This window comes from Littorina saxatilis, linkage group LG10 (assembly GCF_037325665.1).
Source record: "Littorina saxatilis isolate snail1 linkage group LG10, US_GU_Lsax_2.0, whole genome shotgun sequence".
Classification (NCBI taxonomy): Eukaryota; Metazoa; Mollusca; class Gastropoda; order Littorinimorpha; family Littorinidae; genus Littorina; species Littorina saxatilis.
The window spans coordinates 16,613,831-16,638,621 of NC_090254.1; the positions used below are offsets into that span (position 1 = coordinate 16,613,831).

The window sequence follows — 24,791 nt, forward strand, 5'->3', positions numbered from 1 at the left end:
GTGTGTGTGTGTGTGTGTGTGTGTGTGTGTGTGTGTGTGTGTGTGTGTGTGTGTGTGTGTGTGTACATTCTTAATGACAGTAATGGATCGCAGGGCAGCTCCTTTAAACATAACCCAGATTACAGTCTCAAGCTAATGCTGCAGAAACGTGCAGCATACAACTCGAATGTGTTCAAAGTATTGACCCAGACAGTACAGAACAAACAATGACTGAAACTGATCCAGAATCTTACGACGTTGAAAGGAGACTCCAATACAGTTACTTAACCGCAAAGGACGGTAAAAGCAGTCACTTCTGATAATGCAGATACTGAAAATAGCATTTATTCCCCCCTCTGCTTCTTTCTCTCTGTAAACGTGTAGGACTAGTTATTTTTCGGTAACTTACCCAACAACCAAAATCACTTACCCAACAACGGGCCTGAATCCTCGATAGCTCACAGGTTGATGAGTTAGACTTTGAGGGAACTACTTTAGCGATTGAAAAGTTCCGAACGCTCCAATGTACTAAATATACATCTCTAGACCAAACAATACAAACATACTGCATTTAAACAGGCAACTACAGGCTTGAACACATTAATCTCCATATAGAATCCATGAGTTTGGTTGTTTTCTAAATCCAAATCTAACGATCAGTGCAGAGAAACTCACTTTAGATCTCTTATGAGTGCAAGCAAACTCCCAAGGCAAGTAACTCTCGTACCCTCTGTCTAGCGACAAGAGAAGTTCCCCTTCCAAATTTTCTGAACTGAGTTGCTTGGACAAAAGACTGCAATCCGACGGTTAGTTTTCGACAATATTTCATTTTATAAACAGATCACACGCAACCAAATGCACACATCTCATCAATTTAAAGAACATACAGCGGTTTCATACACTATTTTACATGGGTGCAAAAGTTCGTCTGCTTGTCCCATTCAAAGGAAGAATATTTCCTAAGCGATACCAAAACATGAACAGAACACACACAATCTGCCTTTACCGCCACAGCAGAATAACAACATAACTGTGTACTTGATTTTAGTCCAAAATAGGGAAACTGACAAGAAGTGTTAACAGAATTGATTGATTTTCCCTGAACTATACAACCGCGTATTATTCAAACGCCTGCGCAGGTAGACTGGTTGAGTGAATAGGATTCGATCAAACTTTCGCATAAAAACTCCTCTTTTCTTTGAATAACTGAAGAAAGGAGGAATAAAGAGGTTACATACCTCGTCTCAGTGATTATTAAAAATAATGGTCTCAGTTCGCGGTCATGAAAAAGCTCGCTGAAGCTCGCATTTTTCATGATCCGCTAACTTCGACCATTATTTTGAATAATCACTGAGACTCGGCATGTAACCTCTACGGATCTTAACCTGTTTGAATTGGAAGTTGACCTCAATGGTTTACATCGATGGTAAAGATCTTGTAGAGGTGACACAGCGCGCGACTAAATATCGTGGGGTGGCACCCCGTTTAGATTGTTAACCTCATCAGCTTGTATCGATGCTGAAGTATTTACTACCAAGAAAAACAAAGCCGCAAGTACAATATTTTTTGGAATGGTATCCTGTTTAAGATGACAGCTGGCCTATAGGTATTGAACATAAAAAGTAAACTACTCGAAAAGCTGGTGCGGGGGCCATAGCCATTACCCGACGGCAAGGACATTTGCTATTCGACTTCAAAGATGTCAACCCAGGCACGGCAGTAAAAAGTATCAGCTGTGAAATAATTCTGAATAATAAATGTATACGTCTGTATGGTTATTCATTGGGGTCAAGAAGTGACTGCGGCATTAAAGCTGACGGGTATCGATCAAACTAACTGATTGTTTTTTGACAGAAAGAGGGGACACAATGACGCTCCAATCACAGGAGCTTGTACCAAAACACCGGTCGACCATTATTTACTCCTTCATTCTTACAATGGTAGTAGTAAGGATGCACACACACACACTCACAAACACACACACACACGCGCGCGCATGCACGCATACACACACACACACACACACACACAGTACACACACACACACACACACACAGTACACACACACACACACACACACAGTACACACACACACACACACACACACACACACACACACACAGTACACACGCACACACACACACATACACACACACACACACACACACACAAAGACACATATTCTCGTATTATGCATTCACATAATTATATGAAGGAGTAAATAATGATCGACCGGCGTTTTGATACAAGCTCCTGTGGCTCCAGTCGTTCTCGTACTGCCCTGAATACAGTCCTCTAATGAACGTGTGTGTGTGTCAGAACCGTCCTACCAAAATCTCACACGGGTGTTCCTCTCAAATGCCAGAGCTGTCCAGGCATGAGTCCAACTTCAGTCAACTGTATAGTGCACGAAATGATTAAGTTCTCACCATGGCCTGCCATCTATAGTCAAATCTATCTGCATGCTAAATAATGTTGCGATACTACAATTAGTGAACAGATTACTTTTCTCACAGCTTTATGTCCTTGTGCAGAGTGAATCCCGCAGGTGAAACTTCTGAGTTAAAGGCACAGTAAGCCTCCCGTAAACCATCACAGATACTGTCAGGCTTTTACACACAGTACAAACACCCTTTCATTTAAACACTCACTGCTTGAGAACATCGGAGGGCTCCGGAGCGAGCAATTTTCAAAGAATTTATTTTTGCGTGGTTTATCTTACCCCTGAGCCATCGTGAACCAGTGTGATCCAGTTTCCCCTTTTCACAATGCAGTCGTCAGTTTGTAATTTGAATGCGGCTCGCTGTGAGCTTATCTGCAATAGCACGTTATTATGTACCTCTGACTATGCACGAAACAAACGGCTGTGGTTCACAAGAACTCTAGCGATGGCTGTTGACTGTTCAGAGGAATTGGCGACGTCATAAAACGTCGTATGCTACGAGAACCACGACCTTGCGTGACCCTGCTTCCGGGCTTTTCTTTTTTCAAAGTTTCAAAGCTTCGAATTGTACTGATCTTGTCTTGATGACAATTTTTTTTAATGATTTTAGAATGTTTGTGTAACAGGCTGTCAATGTATTATTTAGATTGTAAAAGTTAGGTCTAGCACCAAAACGCACCACGGTCCGATTGTCTGACAGACAATCCGCAAAATTAATTCTTTGAAAATTGTTCGCTCTTTACGTAGGGCACCTAGGATGTTCCCGTTTGGTGAGCGTTCAAATGGAAGGGTGTTTGTATTGTGTGTAAAAGCCTGACAGTATCTGTGATGGTTTACGGGAGGCTTACTGTGCCTTTAAATTCTAAGAAAACTGCGTTTTAGGCCGATTTGCATGCAGCAGCTTGAAATAAGAACAATAGAACGAATCTGGTGTTTTTGTTGTGTTTTTTGTGTGCATGCCACTCAGCATCCTCTGCTCTAGTTCAGGACATAAATAGAATTGGTCATAAGAAAGGAAACAAGTCGCGTAAGGCGAAAATACAATATTTAGTCAAGTAGCTGTCGAACTCACAGAATGAAACTGAACGCAATGCCATTTTTCAGCAAGACAGTATACTCGTAGCATCGTCAGTCCACCGCTCATGGCAAAGGCAGTGAAATTGACAAGAAGAGCGGGGTAGTAGTTGTGCTAAGAAGGATAGCACGCTTTTCTGTACCTCTCTTTGTTTTAACTTTCTGAGCGTGTTTTTAATCCAAACATATCATATCTATATGTTTTTGGAATCAGGAACCGACAAGGAATAATATGAAAGTGTTATTAAATTGATTTGGACAATTTAATTTTGATAATAATTTTTATATATTTAATTTTCAGAGCTTGTTTTTAATCCGAATATAACATATTTATATGTTTTTGGAATCAGCAAATGATGGAGAATAAGATAAACGTAAATTTGGATCGTTTTATAAATTTTTATTTTTTTTTACAATTTTCTGATTTTTAATGACCAAAGTCATTAATTAATTTTTAAGCCACCAAGCTGAAATGCAATACCGAAGTCCGGGCTTCGTCGAAGATTACTTGACCAAAATTTCAACCAATTTGGTTGAAAAATGAGGGCGTGACAGTGCCGCCTCAACTTTCACGAAAAGCCGGATATGACGTCATCAAAGACATTAATCAAAAAAGTGAAAAAAACGTTCGGGGATTTCATACCCAGGAACTCTCATGTCAAATTTCATAAAGATCGGTCCAGTAGTTTAGTCTGAATCGCTCTACACACACACACACACACAGACACACAGACACACAGACACACGCACATACACCACGACCCTCGTTTCGATTCCCCCTCGATGTTAAAATATTTAGTCAAAACTTGACTAAATATAAAAAGACAGTATGCCCATTTTTCTAATGCGGCTGTCACAAATGTCTGGAATGGCGCATGGTGGCGATACAAGTTGACCCGAATACCAGACGAGGGTGGCAAAGTACTCACGTGCATATATATATATCAGTCAGTGTTCATCTGTTTTTATGGTTGACCTCGATACACGCTGTGTTGGGAGAAATAAATCACAGGGTGCGCCTGAACCATACCTGTTTTCATGGAATGTACGACTTCTGTAGGCAAATCCTGACTGTGAGATAGTCGGCTGTAGTAGTGGAATCACGTTCAAGTGGGATCTTACCGTTTCGTCCTGTCTTTGCTAAGATAACATTGGAGGAGTTGTGATTTGATTCCACCCCGCTCTCTCAAGCGTCTGTCTCTCCCACTTGCCTCACATACATCAGTACAGTAGTATGCTAGATAGAGTATCACAATAAATGTTTGGCCAAATAAAAAAAATAGTCTGTTTACGGTAACATAGGCAAAAAAAATAGGGTCGGTAAGTCGGGATTTTTTTTCTTAAAAAACAAACATATTTTTAAGTTATTTTGCCAAAAACCAAAGACTTTTTTTTTTAATTTAAAATATTTTTTTTTCTTTTCCCAAATGCCAAAAAAAAGTCTAGGGTCGCGCGAAAAAATAGGGTCGATCGGGATACCGTAAACAGACAATTTTGTGTGTGTGTGGCCTTAGTGCATAAACATTCCTACGTGTTTTTTCTGTTTCATTTAAAAAAAATTGTTTCTAGTTATTTTTGCTGTTGCACATTAGTCTTTTTGTCAATGATCCTTGCATTCAGATTTGTGCGTACAGATGGAGGGCTAGGGTACCTTTGAAAAAGTTCACTTTGATGAATCAGCTGGAAAAACTGAGTTTCGGAATGTCAGAGTACAGTCCTTCTCATGTAAACGGCTACCACAAATCTGTCCAATCATTTACGAGTAATGGGAGCATCCTTCCGTTTGGATACATATCAAAAATCAACATTCTGGCTGTGTTTTTTTTGTGTTGCATTGTTGGAATTGTTTTATGGATTAATTTTGTTGGTGATACCAACATGAATCTGCAAAATGTTTCTAAAAAAGATCCTCGCTCTGAACAGAAAACAGCTGAGCTGTAGTTATGTGTGTGTGTGTGTGTGTGAGTGTGTGTGTGTGTGTGTGTGTGTGTGTGTGTGTGTGTGTGTGTGTGTTTGCACGTGTTCAAATGAAATAATGACTTTATCCAATGTGAATGCCTAGGCAGATGTAGGGTGGTTGAGAAGACTGTTTGCAGAGGAAGGTCTGCATCTACGTATATATATATATATAGTCTCTTCGGATCTTGTTAGTTGGCCAACGGAAACTGCTTCTGATTCGCATTGAAACTGATACAATGAAACCTCCCTTTTAAGATCCCCCGATTTAGGACTTCCTGTTGAAGAAGCTTAGTCATAGTAAACTCATCCATTTCTGCCTGTAGAAATGTAAAAACTGGTGCCGTATTTACATTGATTACTGCGTTGATTATGGAGAAACAGCTACCGTTGTTTGTGTGTTTGTTTGCTTTTGTTTGTTTGTTTGTTCCTTTGTTTTTTTGTTTCGCAAGCAAAATATGCATACTGTAAAGAGTACACACAAACGCCAACACACTTTCCACAAATAATCAAAGCCAAAGCCTGAACGAACAAACCAATCAGAGCACAACCGAACATTCAAGCAAACGGACATCGAGTGAACAGCCATATCAGAGACATAGATAGAAGAGATGCGAAGCGCTGTCTTCCCGCTCGCGTTATCCTCGCCTACGGCAGGGGCAGGTAATCCTCCCATGACTGGCGCCAAGCTGGCAATTGTTGTGTTTTTAAAGAGTTATAACTGTTTCATAGAAAATCATAGATAATAAAACATGCAAAATGTTGATTATTTGCTTTCAAGAGAAACAGAAAATCACAAGAAGAAGATTATTGGATTATTTGGTGATTAGAAGATGAATCCTAAAGTAAGCAATTTCGCTCATTTCTCCTTAAAAACTTTTTATCCACACGCCAGTGTAAGTGCGAGAACCACTTGAGTGAGACTTAAAAGCATCAAATTTAATTACAGCGCGTCAAAAATTATACAAACAGATTAATGTATACACCAGTAATGCATTTGCCAGTCAAGGGAAAGCAAAGTTTCGCACAAAAGAAAATATTAGCTCCCAAACATTGCCTCCACGCACAATGGCCGCAAGAACCGAAGGAACCGTTTTTGACTCACTTCGGGAAGCCTCGTGTGCACACTATTGTAGGCTACAGAATATGAATCAAGTTTACTTACCACTGATATCTCTCGTCTGAAGCTGGATATATCCAAAGAAATATGACAGAAAAGCACTTCAAATCGGTGTCAGAGAGCAAGCGAACAACAACGTAGTACGGGATGATGGCTGACAATCGCGCGAGGTCACGCTGACCGAGCGCGGTACCCCAAGAGTTCACGCGAGCGGCCCTCGCTTCGCATCTCTGTATACATGTATGTCTCTGGCCATATTTATAGTTCTCCCCCTTTACCGCCACCATTACAAAAAGCAAGGCAAAATAATTGCTATGCACAATAGAAGTGTAACCGCACATGCGTATCCATATTATTGATGCTAGCTCACGTTACCACTGGTGGGGACAGCAAATAACTGCCACAAACAATAAGCAATACCGAACGGCCGGAACGAGCGTGGTATAATTGCTAATCCAGCAATCCAGCTTATAACATGTACCGCTCTGCAGCATGTGCAAGGTCACCCCCCCCCCATCCCCCCTGAAAAAAAAGAAGAAAAAAATCACAGCCAAGAGCACGACAAAATCGATATTGTGCAAAGTGCTGTCGCACGCACGAAGCATTGGAGTAGCGGGGGAGGACAGAAAAAACGAAAAACATGTAGTCAATCATTCTGTCCAACTCACACTATGATACTGAACGCACTGTATTTCAGGAAGACAATGCTTCACGGATACCCCACGAATAATGTTTTGGCACAAGGTATCCATTGAACAACCGGGTAGATTTATACCAGACAGAGAGAGAGACAGAGAGAGAGAGAGAGAGAGAGAGAGAGAGAGAGAGAGAGGGAGGGAGGGAGATTCAGATTCAAAACATTTTTACCAAGAGATGAAGGTTTTAGGCGATGCCTAATCTTCCAACCTGTCCCTTTTAGACATACATGACATTATACATTACATATATATATATTTATATAACATGTTTTAAACAGCCAAACGAATAAGCATTTAACTAAGAATTTGTAATCAGGTTAAAACTAACAAAGACACGAGAGAGAGAGAGAGAGAGAGAGAGAGAGAGAGAGAGAGAGAGAGAGAGAGAGAGAGAGAGAGAGAGAGAGAGACGTGGGGGTGGGGGGTGGGGGTGGGGGGGGGGAGCAGACAGATAGACAGACAGAGACTACATTCTTCAACCGACAGATTTAGAACAAACTTAAAGGCTTACAGGACACAAAATAACAATGACACCGCGACGAGCAAGTTGTAAGAAATCTTATTGATCGAGACAACCAGCTGTTGAGCTAATAACGGCCGTGCAAGTCATACAATCTGCACTGGCTTTCCCCCCTGTAATTTGTGTCATTGTGGCTACTTGCTATGCATCAGCATGTTCACGCTTGTTTGCTACATTGATCTGGTGCCAAGTCACTCTGCTGTTGTGAGAGCATGCACCGTTATTTAGAGGCGTGTATTTCGGTAGTTTGAGCAATGATGGGTACATGTACTTGTTTAGATGAACATGAACATGCAATTGTTATAATGCAGGGACGTAGCACACCTAATAAAAGTGGTAGGGCGGAAAAAAATGGAAGACAAAATGCTGAGACAGCTAAGGAAATATGGGGCTTACACTACCGCCCCCCCCCCTTCCCGTCCCCTTGTAATGGTCTAAAAAAGAAAGAAAACATGATGCGATTTCGTGCCTTCTGAGCTCAGTTCCATCTAATCATCTTTCCATCCTCCACCAAACAACGGGCTGGTGAATGTATCAGTGATTATCAATCGACTTACATTTATATCTAAATTCCGATACGTTGAATGTGATGAGCACTTACTTCAAATGACTTTCGTCTTCATTATTGTCTAGTGTGTTAAAAAGCAAGGATTGACAAACTGGTTTACTTCAGTCTAAACAAGCAATTTATTGATCCGTCCAGCCATCAACATTGGCAGCCTGAGTGATGACTGAAAAATAGAGGGATTTGTCAGAATATTTTTAGCGCGTTTTCGATCCATCACAACCAGGATGCACACTTGTGTCCATTGTTCAATTCTCTCTCTACATGTTGTTTCATGTGACACTGTTAACCCCACAAGTTACTGTGTTACTCAATTGTTATGGCGTACCGTCTTACGGTTGACACACAATCACTCACCCCTCAGTCTGACCCCAGCTTCACACACAGAATATACAAAACATTTCTTACCTCCATTGTTTCTCATGGGAGCAGACGGACGAAGAAGCAATTTTCACTAAATTGGCGCCAATACTTTTATGGCCTGACGGAACTCGTCACGTGTGACGTTCTCGTCAAAATAAGACGTCATCCTATTCCAGCAGTTGACCAAGACTAACACACACAAAAAACCCCCCAAAAAACCGACCTTATGCCATCGCGTGAATACTACGTGGGGTGTTCTGTTGGTAGATCTCTCTCTCTCTCTCTCTCTCTCTCTCTCTCTCTCTCTCTCTCTCTCTCTCTCTCTCTCTCTCTCTCTCTCTTCTCTCTCTCCCTCTCTCTCTCTCTCTCTCTCTCTCTCTTTTTTTTTTTTTTTTTTACGGAAAAAGTGGTCGGGCGGTCGCCCTACATGCCCTACCGGGTGCTACGTCCCTGTAATGCCATGATTTGGATATTGACGCGAGTTGTTTGACAACTGTTACATGTGTTTATTTTGTTGTTGTCGTCGTCGTTGTTGTTGTGGTTTACATTGTTGCTGTTGTCGCATTTTTATTGTTGTTGTTCTTTTTGTTTTTTAAATATTTTTTCTTCTGGCGGGGGGGGGGGGAGGCGGTAGAGGCAGTAGAGGCGGTAGAGGAGGGGGGTGCCGCTTTAGGTGTTTTTAGTTTTTCTAGTGTTTGTGTTTTTCGTTTTGGACTTGATAATGTTATTTTATTTTTAAACTTTTTCTTGAAACTTTGATTTGTTCTTTTGTAAACGTAATATCCCTCCTCATCACAATCGTTGACAAGAGAAAGGTCGCCTATTTCCCCCTGGAAAGCGTGTGTTATATTTTGCGAGCTTTTTATTATTGAAAATCTTAATTTTGTTTTATCGAATTTTTCTCTAAACAACTTTTCTGTGCTTTCTTTAGTTAAATGCTTGTTTACCTCCCTTCCTCCCTCCCTCCCTCCCTCCCTCCCTCCCTCCCTCCCTCCCTCCCTCCCTCCCTCCCGAGAGAGAGAGAGAGAGAGAGAGAGAGAGAGAGAGAGAGAGAGAGAGAGAGAGAGAGAGAGAGAGAGAGAGAGAGAGAGAGAGAGAGAGAGAGAGAGGGAGAGAGAGGATTATCAACGAGGGTAATGATATAAGCTCTACATGCTTTTTTACACAGAGAGAGAGAGAGAGAGAGAGAGAGAGAGAGAGAGAGAGAGAGAGAGAGAGAGAGAGAGAGAGAGAGAGAGAGAGAGAGAGAGAGAGAGAGAGAGAGAGAGAGAGAGAGAGAGAGAGAGAGAGAAAGAGAGAGGATTATCAACGAGGGTAAAGATATAACCTCTACATGATTTTTTACAGAGAGAGAGAGAAAGAGAGAGAGAGAGAGAGAGAGAGAGAGAAAGAGAGAGAGAGAGAGAGAGAGAGAGAGACAGAGAGAGAGAGAGAGAGAGAGACTTTGATGGTGTAATGTCTTTAGTTTTACAAGGCATATCGACAAAGGAAAGCAACACAACACCAACAACAACAAATCAAAAGAGAACAGAGATATAACAGAGAGAGACAGAGACAGAGCGGGAAAGTGAGCCGTCTTCAAAAAGCGAAGGTGTCAATACACTCTGTCTTAGCTACCTTTGGTAACGTTTGTTTTTGTTTGTTTGTTTGCTTAACGCCCAGCCGACCACGAAGGGCCATATCAGGGCGGTGCTGCTTTGACATGTAACGTGCGCCACACACAAGACAGAAGTCGCAGCACAGGCTTCATGTCTCACCCAGTCACATTATTCTGACACCGGACCAACCAGTCCTAGCACTAACCCCATAACGCCAGACGCCAGGCGGAGCAGCCACAAGGTTGCCAATTTTAAAGTCTTTGGTATGACCCGGCCGGGGTTCGAACCCACGACCTCCCGATCACGGGGCGGACGCCTTACCACTAGGCCAACCGTGCCGTTCTCTGGTAACGTTACCTCCGCATCTTCGAGTTTTGCAGCTGATCACACGTGACTATATATTGTCTTCATTTCCTTTTTCTCTTGCAATTGGCGGTTGGATGTCCGCAATGGATTTTTGTTGTTGAAGGGACTGAGTACTGATAGCAGGGTGTAAGTACGACGTGGGGGGAGGGGGACGGGGACGGGGTCTTATGGGGATGTAGGTGGGGGGCAGCTTTGGGAATGAGCATGATGAGGATGAAAAGGAGGGCACAGAATGAGGTGTGGGGGGGTGTGGGGGGGGGGGTTGCATTCTACTCTTTTTCGTGGTGTTCTCCTTTACCCCACCCCTGTCCCCAGTCGTCTTTACTAAACCGTATCCACTTCCTTTGTTCTTGCAAATGATGCTTGGAAGTCCACGTTATGCTTTGTAAAGACCGTTGGATGAAGAGGAAGAGGTGAGAGAGGAGTGAAACGGGTATAGGGGTAGGGGCTGGGTGAGGTGGAGGGTGGAGGGAGCGTGGAGGGTTGTGTCTGACTTCCGGTCCTGTTTGTTTGCACTTCCCTACACCCGCCACCACCCTCCTCTCCCTCCATTTCACGGCGTCTGCACGCGCGAGCGTGCATCCTCGGCATCCCCACTGAATTTAGCTGTGTGTTCCCACAATCGATTTTCTATTTGATCAATCCTTTTTCCCTCCCTACCCTCCGTTTCTGCTTCTGCTCTGCATGTAAAGAAGTTTGCTCGTGCCACGATTTCTATTCCGTTTTCTTCTTCCTCTTCTTCTTCTTCGTCGTCGTCTTCTTCTTGTTTGTGACCAGTCCGCATTGTTGAATTTTGTTGTTGCAACAACCACGCACATTCTTGAATTTCCGTGGCTTTCATGTGTATTCTTGACTTTTTGCACCCGTTGTGTAGTCTTGGATTTGTGTGGTTATTGTGCATGAATGACAATTTGGGGCTATCGTTCATAATTATGCTTGACAGGTTCCTATGCGTATTTTCCGGACATTTTGAATTTCTATAGCCCTCATGCCGAACGGTTTACTCTCATGCATCTGTTACTGCATACTACGTCTCTCTGCATGACTACGCTTTGGACTGGCTATCTCACACGGCATAAATAAATCCCTGCGCCTTGAATATGTGCGCGATATAAATTGCATAAAAATAAAAATAAAAATGAAAAATAAATCCCTGCGCTTAGAACTGTACCCACGGAATACGCGCGATATAAGCCTCATATAAGCCTCATATTGATGTGCGCATTATGCAGGCTTTCACGCGGCTTGTGCTTCGATATCGGGGTCATTCTCCAGGGCTGTGTACCAGTGGGAACCATGTTACAAAGTTGACGTTTCTTTACTTAACTGAGACATTTAAACCATACAAATCGATTTCATTCAAAAGAACTGGTTCCATATATATATATATATATATATATATATATATATCCGTGGTCTGCACATAAAGAATCAAAAATACTTTTGTCTACGTTGAGTAAAGTAGAAGGGTTTTAAAGTACGTCAACTTTGTAACATTAAAACCAAAGGTTGTGACATGGATTTGAACACTAACAATTAATAAAACAGAAGACGAACATATATACACGATGCTTTGTGTGTGGAATGTCTGTATAATTATCTAACTGGGGTATTATATATATATAAAAAAGTGAAGAGCATATACATTGTAGTTGCCATTTAATTTACGTTATAATCATTTAACTCATTGTCTCCCAGGTACGGATATATCCGTACCAACTCAAATGGCTCTATCTGACCAGGTACGGATATATCCGCTCGGACTGTTAGAGCTCTTCAGTCACTTCCTGTAACGTCGATCTAACGCCTGCATTCCATCGTGTCCCTACACAGTTACTACAATTCTGAGTGACCTGCTGCAGCACAGCTGGTCTCGGCTAAAAAAATTACTTGGTCAACATAGGTGGGGTAGAAAGTGTTAAAGGACTGGAAATGCTTGTCAGGCCAAAAAGAAAAATATGTCTGTTTCCGGTAACCCGACCGACCCTATTTTTAAGCGCCGACCCTAAAGGTTTTTTTCGCTTTTCGCACACACAAAAAAAGAAAAAAAGTGAAGTTTCAATATATCTAGGTCAAAAACATGTGCTAAATAATTGTAAGTAAACTAAGGAAAAAAAACCCACGTAAAAAGACGTCTACAAAACGTAAGAAAAAGGTAAAAAAAAAAACGACCGACCGACCCTATTGTTTTTGGCGATGTTACCGGAAACAGACATATTTTTCTTTTTGGCCTCACAAAATGGTACACGGCTCTGGATAATAACCCATCTACATGTGCACACAAATATCTCCTTGAATCGATGACTCAGGCATTTGACATGCACTGCTAAATGTCACGGATCAATCGCAGACAGAACACTTTCCCACGCGCCCCATGTTATTATTATTATTTTTTTTTTTATTGTTATTGATCTCAGAAACTTTTCTGTCTGGCCAAATCATCGACCCGGGCTAAGCTGCAAGCTGCATATTGCAGCTCATGTCACTGGCTGTTGATAAGGCTTTTGTGGTCGCGTTTATGGTTTGCTGCCAATAGAGATTTTCTGATACAGATTCTGGAAAGTATCTAGAGGTGTGTGTGTGTGTGTGTGTGGGGGGGGGGGGGGCTAGGGGCGTGGGTTAGAGGAAGAGTGTGTGTGTGTGTGTGTGTGTGTGTGTGTGTGTGTGTGTGTGTGTGTGTGTGTGTGTGTTTGTGTGTGTGTGTGTGTGTGTTGTCCAGGGCAACACCCTATTACACCAAACAGGTTTAGTATGGTATCAGTTTTGTGATTTTGACAATTAATGTTCATGTATAGTTTTTGTTCTGGTTCAGCAAGAGCGCAAACAATAAGCTGATTACTCCCAATGCATTTTGTGATGATGGCAAAACACGCACATGAAAAATGTTCGCAATGCTGTTGCAACTAAGAGAGTCATATAATATACCTTTTTTGCCAAGCACATTAGTTTCCTTTTTTTGCCTAGCACATTGGCTTAAATTTTTGGTTTGATATTACAAATTATTGTTCACTTTTTTTCCTTTGATCATCGTTCGTCCCTCAGCCGCCGTCTGTGTGCTCTTTGTTCGTGATAACTTTTCCGTTCAATAACTTCCATACTATGGGGAATTGTGCGAAGAACTTTGCTGCATCATGAGAATAGGACTCTTCCATGAATTCAAGGTTTTCTATTCAAGGTCAAAAGTGACTTGAATAATAAGTCTGACGAATTGGTAGGAAATATAATTTTATATGATAATTCTCTTACAGTAAAATCTGACCAATTTGTGTTTTGCTGTGATTGCTCGTAGTACGAGGTTCAGCTCCACGTTTTTATGCTAAAGCGGAAGCAGGTACTGTCTCCGTTTCCCATTGACGAATTTACTCATATCAATCTAGCGACTCTGGCTGTAGTTGCTTTTTACATTTAGTCAAGTTTTGACTAAATGTTTTAACGTAGAGGGGGGAATCGAGACGAGGGTTGTGGTGTATGTGTGTGTGTGTGTGTGTGTGTGTGTGTGTGTGTGTGTGTGTGTGTGTGTGTGTGTGTGTGTGTGTGTGTAGAGCAATTCAGACCAAACTACTGGACCGATCTTTATGAAATTTGACATGAGAGTTCCTGGGAATGATATCCCCGGATATTTTTTTCTTTTTTTCGATAAATACCTTTGATGACGTCATACCCGGCTTTTTGTAAAAGTTAAGGCGGCACTGTCACACCCTCATTTTTCAATCAAATTGATTGAAATTTTGGCCCAGCAATCTTCGACAAAGGCCGGACTTCGGTATTGCATTTCAGCTTGGTGGCTTAAAATTTAATTAATGACTTTGGTCATTAAAAATCTGAAAATTGTAAAAAAAAAACCAGTTTTTAAAACGATCCAAATTTACGTGTATCTCATTCTTCATCATTTTCTGATTCCAAAAACATATAAATATGTTATATTCGGATAAAAACAAGCTCTGAAAATCAAAAATATAAAAAGTATTATTAAAATAAAATTTCCGAAATCGATTTAAAAACAATTTCATCTTAATCCTTGTGGGTTCCTGATTCCAAAAACATATAGATGTGATATGTTTGGATTAAAAACACGATCAGAAAGTTAAACAAGTCGCGTAAGGCGAAAATACAACATTTAGTCAAGTAGCTGTCGAACTCACAGAATGAAACTGAACGCAACGCAACGCAGCAAGACCGTATACTCGTAGCATCGTCACTCCACCGCCCGTGGCAAAGGCAGTGCCAGTGGAATTGACAAGAAGAGCGGGGTATTCGTTGCGCTGATAAGGATAGCACGCTTTTCTATACCTCTCTTCGTTTCAACTTTCTGAGCGTGTTTTTAATCCAAACATATCATATCTATATGTTTTTGGAATCAGGAACCGACAAGGAATAAGATGAAAGTGTTTTTAAATTGATTTCGAAAAAAAAATTTTGATAATAATTTTTATATATTTAATTTTCAGAGCTTGTTGTTAATCCAAATATAACATATTTATATGTTTTTGGAATCAGCAAATGATGGAGAATAAGATGAACGTAAATTGGGATCGTTTTATAAAAAAAATATTTTTTTTACAATTTTCAGATTTTTAATGACCAAAGTCATTAATTAATTGTTAAGCCACCAAGCTGAAATGCAATACCGAAGTCCGGGCTTCATCGAAGATTACTTGACCAAAATTTGAACCAATTTGGTTGAAAAATGAGGGCGTGACAGTGCCGCCTCAACTTTCACGAAAAGCCGGATATGACGTCATCAAAGACATTTATCAAAAAAATGAAAAAACTTCTGAGGATATTATACCCAGGAACTCTCATGTCAAATTTCATAAAGATCGGCCCAGTAGTTTAGTCTGAATCGCTCTACACACACACACACACAGACAGACACACACACACACACACACACACACACACACGCACATACACCACGACCCTCGTCTCGATTCCCCCCTCTATGTTAAAACATTTAGTCAAAACTTGACTAAATGTAAAAAGAATAGAGATAAAGAGAAGCGTGCTATCCTTCTCAGCGCAACTACTACCCCGCTCTTCTTGTCAATTTCACTGCATCGAGCGGTGGACTGACGATGCTACGAGTATACGCTCTTGCTGTAAAAATGCAGTGAGTTCAGTTTCATTCTGTTAGTTCGACAGCTTGACTAAATGTTGTAATTTCGCCTTACGCGACTTGTTATATGTTGTCGCGCCGGGCCTGTGGAAATGTGATACTCTGCCGACTGCTGCTGCTGCTGCTGTTCCTGCATATAACAAAAATAACTCAGAGACTTCCTGATCTTTCTGTGGACGCCCTACAAAATGTATTGATGTCTGGAGCCAGCTTTTGTCCTATTACACGAAGCCAGCCGGTGTTATAGAGTCTGCCATAACTTTTTGTGGTCGCTCGAAGTGTGTCAAAATGGTTAACCGCCTCCTTTTCTCCTTTAGAATTATGCTGCTGCGGCTTTGAACTGAAGGCTAGAATGACATTAACTTAACATTAGCCTTATTGCCTGTAATCGGAGACGCTGTAGCATTATTATTTTTTTATTTTTTTTATAATTGCACGTTTACGGTCCTGAACTAGCGGCGTTGCAGAACAAAGCTGGTTTGAGTCAGTTTGTGTGTCAATCATTAGATGCAGACAACAGGCGTAATGTCATTTTGTTATGGTCGCACTGCAAGGGTCTACATTCAAATCTGTTTCTGTCTCAGCTAAAAAACAAACAAACTTAAGTTACAAAATGTGGCGCTTTAGCTCACGATTTGTGATTATCAGAAACAAATTACAAAACGAATCAAAACTGGCAATGACTAAGAATTACGAAACAGCTATGCTAACTTGGTGTTTCTGTCCCCAGAACTAGTGTATATTTGGGACATAACGTGGTTATATAATAATAATAATAATAATAATAAATGAGCATTTATATAGCGCAACATCATAACTTTACAATTATGCTCTTTGCGCTTGACACATTTAAAATTAAAACACAGTTATACAAGAAATAAGAAAAGAAGTCGGTGATGAGTTGATTCTTTACTGAAAACAAAAAACAAACATGACGTTTCGGATCATAGATCATACAAGTCAGGGGCGGACCTAGGGGGGGGTTCCTGGGTGCCCGGAACCCCCCCACCCCCCATCCGTTTGTTTTTTTTACCTTGTTATCTTCCACGAGAGGCCTCCGATTGACCTAAAAAAATAAAATTCCTTCAGCATCTGGGGGGCTTTGCCCCCCAGACCCCCCACCAGGGCTTTGCCCATGGACCCCACCGGGGCCTAAGCGGCCCCTGGACCCCTGCTCCAATTTGGAACCCCCCCTTATCCACAACTAGGTCCGCCCCTGCAAGTTATAGATTATACAGTTATACAAGCATTTACATCTACATTCATAGTCAACAACGCTTAATCAAAAGCATACACCATCAAAGATACATTACAAAAGATTCTTCCACTAACTAAATAATAAAAACATGAATAAAATAGGTAGTGAAAAATCACTAAAACAACAAATAACACTAACATTAAAACACAGTTATACAAGCATTTACATCTACATTCATAGTCAACAACGCTTAATTAAAAGCATACACCTTCAAACATACATTACAAAAGATTCTTCCACTAACTAAGTAATAAAAACATGAATAAAATAGGTGGTGAAAAATCACTAAAACAATCACTATATGCTAGGGCGAAACAGTAACTCAATAGTGTGAGTAGTACGATAATGTAATGATCGTACTATGTTTGAAATATGCTCTAACACTTCAAATATTGATGAATCTTCGAACACAAATAACTGACCCAAGCAGCATGCACTAGCTTATCCAGTAGCCATGATGGCTCAATATTTGAATTTGAATTCAACTCCAACGGCCTGGGTAAAGATCCGCTTTGCTGTACTGAACCTTGGACCATTGCACAAGTCCCCATCGAGTGTGTGGACGTGAAAGAACTTCGTGTCAAACACTACAGTGTATAAAACTCTGAAGGGTTTAGTCCGAGATGTCCCCCTGGAACACGATTTGTTTTTTAAGGGGATCAAGATTTTAAATTAGATTTGAAGTAACAAGTGCGAGAAGATATTATTGCATAGAATTTACACAACACATATTTTATTAGATAAGATGGGATTACGAACATCGAATAGGTGTGAGTTTTGTACAGAATTGGACACCCTTGAACATTTATTTTTCTTTATTGCCAAGAGGACATTAAGGGTTGGAAGGTGTGTAAAGACTTTGCTTATACGAAAATTGATGTCAACCTAGTCCTGAATGAAAAAAAGATGTTATATTTGGTTATTTTATGGAAGATTCAAAAACTGATTATATTTATTTTGTGAATTATTGTATTTTGATTACGAAAATGACCATTGGAAAATTTAAATATGGTAACAAGTCGGATTTGGCGGTATTAACAGAATGGGAGTATAAATTTTTTTGTTTATTTAAATAAGGTTATAATTGATATTTAATATATTTGTTTATTTATTATGTAATTGAAAATATAGGAATTTGAGTAAGAAAAAGAAATTACATATGAAGAAGAATGCTCACCGCCCCCCCCCCCCCAAAGGGCAAAAAATAATGTTTGAAGCAGCCTGCATGCAACTAAGCCAAAATTAAAAAAAATAAAATAAAAAAAAGTGCGAGAAGACATGAACTTATGAGAACCTTTATTTCACGGAGACTGCTGTGTGGACTGAGAAAGGAAACACAATAAAATCGGTCCCAGCCATATCGGTGAACTATCGGTTAAAATAAAAACACGGTCCAAACATCCTCTGACCTATATATACTCTGATCATCTTGCGTGATTCTATGCTACTCGTTCTCTCACTGAAAAATGTTACATTAGCGATGACATTTATATAATATGCCGGAGCTCACAAACATGTAGCGCATCACGAAGAAAGAAATGCTAAAGGTTTTCTTTGTTGCACGACGTCGACCAATGTCAGACTTGAACAGAGAAACGACAGCGCATATGCCGGCGCTTGTAGATCAGCTTTTGGTAACCTGCCATCATCGATTCGAGCACTAGGGAGTGGTCTCTGTCTGTCTCTGTCTGTCTCTGTCTGTGTCTCTGTCCGTCTCTGTCTGTCTCTGTCTGTGTCTGTCTCTGTCAGTTCGTGTGCTCTCTCTCCCTTACTTTCCTTGCCCCTCTCTCTTTCTCTCTAATTTCCTCTCTATCTTTCTATTTTCTCTCTCTCTCTCTCTCTCTCTCTCTCTCTCTCTTTCTCTCTCTCTCTCTCTCTCGCTCGTTCTCTCTCAGCTCCTTTCTCTCTCAGCCTCTCTAACTATCTCACCCCTCTCCTTCCCCTCCCTCTCCCCTATCTCTCCCCTCCCTCCCTCCGTTTACCTGTCATGATTGCAGGCAACATTTAACCGTCCTGCTCTCTTCGCTCCTCTCCAACCTCCTCTCTGAAATGGACTCTTCCAAACTGGTCACGCTGCCCTGATGCTAAGTGGTCTAAATTCGATCAGTGTGATTGTCAGTCTGGCTCTCCGTGTCTTGTCTTGTCACAGATTTAGCGTTGGTGTCTGGAGACAAGAAGAGCGGATTTTTGGGAGGGATTCTTGTAGAGTGCATCGTGTGTGGAGTGCGAGAGTGAGAGACCGGGAGAGGGGGAATATCATGGAGTGAGAAAGGGAGAGAGATACCTGATAATATGTAAAGGGATGACATTTATAAAATATGCCGGAGCTCATTTCCCGGGGAGGAAAAAGAGAGAGAGAGAGAGAGAGAGAGAGAGAGAGAGAGAGAGAGAGAGAGAGAGAGAGAGACAGAGAGAGATAGAGAGAGAGACAGAGAATGAACGAGAAAGAACGAGAGTAGGAGAACGGGAGGGGGGTGGGTGGGGTGGGGTTAAGGATGTCCTTTGTCTGTCTTTGTCTTTGTCTTTCTTTCCTTGTCTCTGTCTCTCTGTACCGGCACGGTTGGCCTAGTGGTAAGGCGTCCGCCCCGTGATCGGGAGGTCGTGGGTTCGAACCCCGGCCGGGTCACACCTAAGACTTTAAAATTGGCAATCTAGTGGCTGCTCCGCCTGGCGTCTGGCATTATGGGGTTAGTGCTAGGACTGGTTGGTCCGGTGTCAGAATAATGTGACTGGGTGAGACATGAAGCCTGTGCTGAGACTTCTGTCTTGTGTGTGGCGCACGTTGTATGTCAAAGCAGCACCGCCCTGATATGGCCCTTCGTGGTCGGCTGGGCGTTAAGCAAACAAACAAACAAACAAACAAACTGTCTCTCTGTCCATAACTGTGTCTTCCTCTATCTGACTGTTTATATCTATCGGTCTCTCTCTCTGTCTGTCTTCTTCAAAAGCCTCTTCTGAATGCTAGCATGCTCTCTTTTCTAATTCAAAACTTCTTCGTTTCTGCCTTGGACAGTGCCATCACGATCTGTAATTCCGGCAATAACTCCGTCGGGTTTGTATGTGTTGTGGTGGAGGGACCTCTGCCAAACATGGGAGGGGACACTCACTAGCGAGTGGGTGGAGGGACCTCTGCCAAACATGGGAGGGGACATTCACTAGCGAGTGGGTGGAGGGACCTCTGCCAAACATGGGAGGCGACATTCACTAGCGAGTGGGTGGAGGGACCTCTGCCTAACATGGGAGGGGACGCTCACTAGCGAGTGGGTGGAGGGACCTCTGCCAAACATGGGAGGGGACATTCACTAGCGAGTGGGTGGAGGGACCTCTGCCAAACATGGGAGGGGACATTCACTAGCGAGTGGGTAGAGGGACCTCTGCCAAACATGGGAGGGGACACTCACTAGCGAGTGGGTAGAGGGACCTCTGCCAAACATGGGACGGGACACTCACTAGCGAGTGGGTGGAGGGACCTCTGCCAAACATGGGAGGGGACATTCACTAGCGAGTGGGTAGAGGGACCTCTGCCAAACATAGGAGGGGACATTCACTAGCGAGTGGGTAGAGGGACCTCTGCCAAACATAGGAGGGGACATTCACTAGCGAGTGGGTAGAGGGACCTCTGCCAATTTAGCATGCTCTCTTTTCTAATTCAAAACTTCTTCGTTTCTGCCTTGGACAGTGCCATCACGATCTGTAATTCCGGCAATAACTCCGTCGGGTTTGTATGTGTTGTGGTGGAGGGACCTCTGCCAAACATGGGAGGGGACACTCACTAGCGAGTGGGTGGAAGGACCTCTGCCAAACATGGGAGGCGACATTCACTAGCGAGTGGGTGGAGGGACCTCTGCCTAACATGGGAGGGGACGCTCACTAGCGAGTGGGTGGAGGGACCTCTGCCAAACATGGGAGGGGACATTCACTAGCGAGTGGGTGGAGGGACCTATGCCAAACATGGGAGGCGACACTCACTAGCGAGTGGGTAGAGGGACCTCTGCCAAACATGGGAGGGGACACTCACTAGCGAGTGGGTAGAGGGACCTCTGCCAAACATAGGAGGGGACATTCACTAGCGAGTGGGTAGAGGGACCTCTGCCAAACATAGGAGGGGACATTCACTAGCGAGTGGGTAGAGGGACCTCTGCCAAACATAGGAGGGGACATTCACTAGCGAGTGGGTGGAGGGACCTCTGCCAAACATGGGAGGGGACACTCACTAGCGAGTGGGTGGAGGGACCTCTGCCAAACATGGGAGGGGACACTCACTAGCGAGTGGGTGGAGTGTCGGAAACACGTGCTTCCGTTCACGTGTTTTCGCTACTGATTGGCCTCCCAATGTTTGGCAGAGGTTTTGCAAGAAAAGGTCACTCTTCCATAACCCACACAAAAATCGTCTATTCTGAAACTGCTAGTAATACCACTACTTCTCCTATGCGGTTATACCTCCACCACTAACTCCACTACCACCACCGACAGCATTATCGCTACCTTTGACATTACCGGTACCACAACCACCAGTATTATCCCGTGTAGAGGAAGTCCGAAGCTTTTATAGTGTATTAATCATCATTCCCTGGAACCCGGAACTGGCTTGATGACTGGTCGCCCCAGACCCTGCGCACATAAACTCGTGGGTGATCTCGTGAAATAACGCTCGCCAACGTCGGACTCTTTATTGTCAATGTCATCGCTTTTTCAGCGCGATTCTTGCAGAGAGACAAATTGGGCAACGAATTCTTTTTTTGAGAGAGGATTTTGTGTTTTGTGGACATTTGTGTTGATCTTTGCTATGTCTGCTGTTTTGGGTTGTGTGTTTTGACTTGTTTTGCCTCGGGTTTTGTATTGTTTTGTTTTAGTTTTGATTTCTTGTTACACCCCGGTATATTCGGAAGCGTACAGGTTTCACTCTGTTTGTTTGACGGTCTGTCGCTTTGTTTGTCCCCACTCAGATCTCATGTTTTGATTTGATTTGAATGTTGGTTTTGGGGGGGATTGGTAAATACACTTTTTCTGATCAGTTTTCCTTTGGGTTATGGTGGGGGTCGGATGTAAGGGGGTCACAACAGAACTTTTGCATCTTTGTTTTAAAATACATTTACTATACAAGTATGTATCCTACCCTTTCGTTTTGACTTGCTTAACCAAACCTCTTTTTTCTACAATCTTTTATTATGATTCCCACTTCTTCTTTTAGTATTTTTTACTACCACCCCTTCTTTTAGTTTTTTCCTTTCACATTTACCTTTTCCATCGGGTCGGGGATGTAGCTCAGTCGGTAGCGCGCTGGATTTGTATCCAGTTGGCCGCTGTCAGCGTGAGTTCGTCCCCACGTTCGGCGAGAGATTTATTTCTCAGAGTCAACTTTGTGTGCAGACTCTCCTCGGTGTCCGAACACCAGCCCCCCCCCCCCCCCCCCGCCCCCCGTGTGTACACGCAAGCACAAGACCAAGTGCGTACGAAAAAGATCCTGTAATCCATGTCAGAGTTCGGTGGGTTATAGAAACACGAAAATACCCAGCATGCTTCCTCCGAAAGCGGCGTATGGCTGCCTAAATGGCGGGGTAAAAACGGTCATACACGTAAAAGCCGGGGGAGTTTCAGCCCATGAACGAACAAAACAAAAACCTCTTCCATCCCTATTTGAACTTTCCTTTCTGGGTCTTCGTTTGGTGACATAAACAGACATCGTTCCAGAGTTCAGAATTAAGACTCAGAGACTCAAAACCTCGGCCCAACACGCAGACAAAATCCTCGGAGTAGTTTGTGGAACCCTGCCAAGGCTCCAGCGATTTATTAGCTAGGGCATTGGCCGAGAGGCCGTTTCTCAGTGTGAAAAGGGTTTGCACATAAAAAGAACCACTTTGTTTATTTGTGAAGAGGGTTTGGACATAAAATAATTGTTTTGTATGATTCTACCACCAGTTGCGCGGATTTTATGAAAATAATGGTTCTCGGGGGTTGTTTCCGTTGCTTTGTCATTTGCTGCGCAATTAACTACACGGCTACATTTGGTATATCTTCCCAAGCAGTTTTTTGCCGCGAAATTCACAATATTTAAGGGCCGCTGCTGTGGAGCTATCTTTTGAGGGGGCCCGGGTAGCTCAGGTGGTAGAGCACTGGACTTGTGATCGAGAGGTCGCTGGTTCGAATCCGGGCCGGGACGGACACGGGTCAACTTTATGTGCAGACCCAGAGACGGTATCCATCTCCCACCCCCGTGTCACCACAATGGCACGTTAAAGATCTTGGTCATTCTACCATAAGTGCAGATGGCTGATACCACCTAAACACGCAAACATCAAAAAGCCGTGAGGGCGTAAAACTCGAATCGTATAAACCAATTCATGTCCAATATAGGCAATTAAGACCTGACGGACAATAAGCCCCCTAAAATTTACTTTTTACTAGCTATCTTTTCACTGAGTTTTGTATGAGGCGAAGGAAGTTTCCTTGCAAATCAACAATTATTCTTTGGGTGAAATACCTACCAAACCGTGTTTCAAGTGTTACAACAGTGTTACAAGTAAAACAAAATTAATTACTTGTATAAGGCCAAAAAATACAAAAATGATATGTCTATATATCGGTAGGTCGGCTTTTTTTTATCTATTCATTTTAGTTTAGTTTTTAATTTAGTCGATTTTAAAGGGGGTTAATTCCCTTAGTCTCGGTAAGGTTCGCAAAATGTGCCAAAAGTTTTTGGTTTTTTTAGAAATGAAAAAAAAGTTTTAGGGTCGGCGGAAAAAAATAGGGTCTGTCGGGTTACCCTAAACCAGCATATATTTTTTATTTGGCCTAAGAAATATGGAAAATGTGGACAACTGCATTTAAACCTCATTTGCGAATAACTGGATGTCAAAAATGGCCTGCCTTTCACAACTGTTTCCCGAACAGCTGTAAGTGACAGTTAATTAACTGTTAATGTCAGCGCTTAGTTTATCATGTTTATCAAGAATTAAATGAGTTCGAGTGGAAGCAGTATAGCCACATTTGTTTTATTAAAGGCATAGACCAATTTTGTTTTTTAAAAGCTCAATTCCTATTGTGTGCGTGTGTGTGCGTGTGTGTGTGTGTGTGTGTGTGTGTGTGTGTGTGTGTGTGTGTGTGTGTGTGTGTATTTCTTTTGTAACCCCATCATCTTTTTGTTTGTTTGTCGCTGTTTTTGTGTGTATTTGTTTGTATATATTGGTATTTATAAGGGAAACGTGAATGTGATGTATTTATGTTTTGAAGGGAGCATCCAAACATCAGCACAAGAACTAGAGCACTCCAAACTGAAGCATTTCAACACAATCCTTTAAACAACTTATGAAAAATTATGTTGAGTTACATCACAAGAGGGACCTACACATAATTTTCGTGGTAATGTTATTTGTTGAAAAAAAACTGATAAGAGGACAACGCATTTTGCTTTGTTAAACCGTTCTCGCAAACTGTATTTCAACTTAAAAAAAAAAAACCGAAATAAAAGAAAACCTCCAAAACCTAGGGGATTTTTAGTGTCGAAAATAACAAAAAGCGAAGTGTTGCTGCTTGTGGTAAAGCCTCTTCAACCGGAGGTAATTGCATGAGAGCCGTAAAGTGTCTGTATTTCAGACCTCCTTCCGGCGCAACTTCAGTCATCAACTCAATACTTTAGCCCATAACTTTTCGAATTTTCAGGCACCCATTCTGCCGGTCCTATACGATTAAGCAGTTTGATTTAACACGAAATTAAGCATAGTTGTACGCTCACAAA

At 42.2% G+C, this 24,791-nt stretch overlaps 1 protein-coding gene across 2 annotated transcripts in view; it reads left to right on the top strand.

The window, feature by feature from the left end:
* LOC138978277 (voltage-gated potassium channel subunit beta-2-like) overlaps positions 1-24,791 on the top strand; it is a 179,920-nt gene that overhangs the window by 15,079 nt on the left and 140,050 nt on the right. The gene's annotated exons all lie outside the window — the stretch shown is intronic.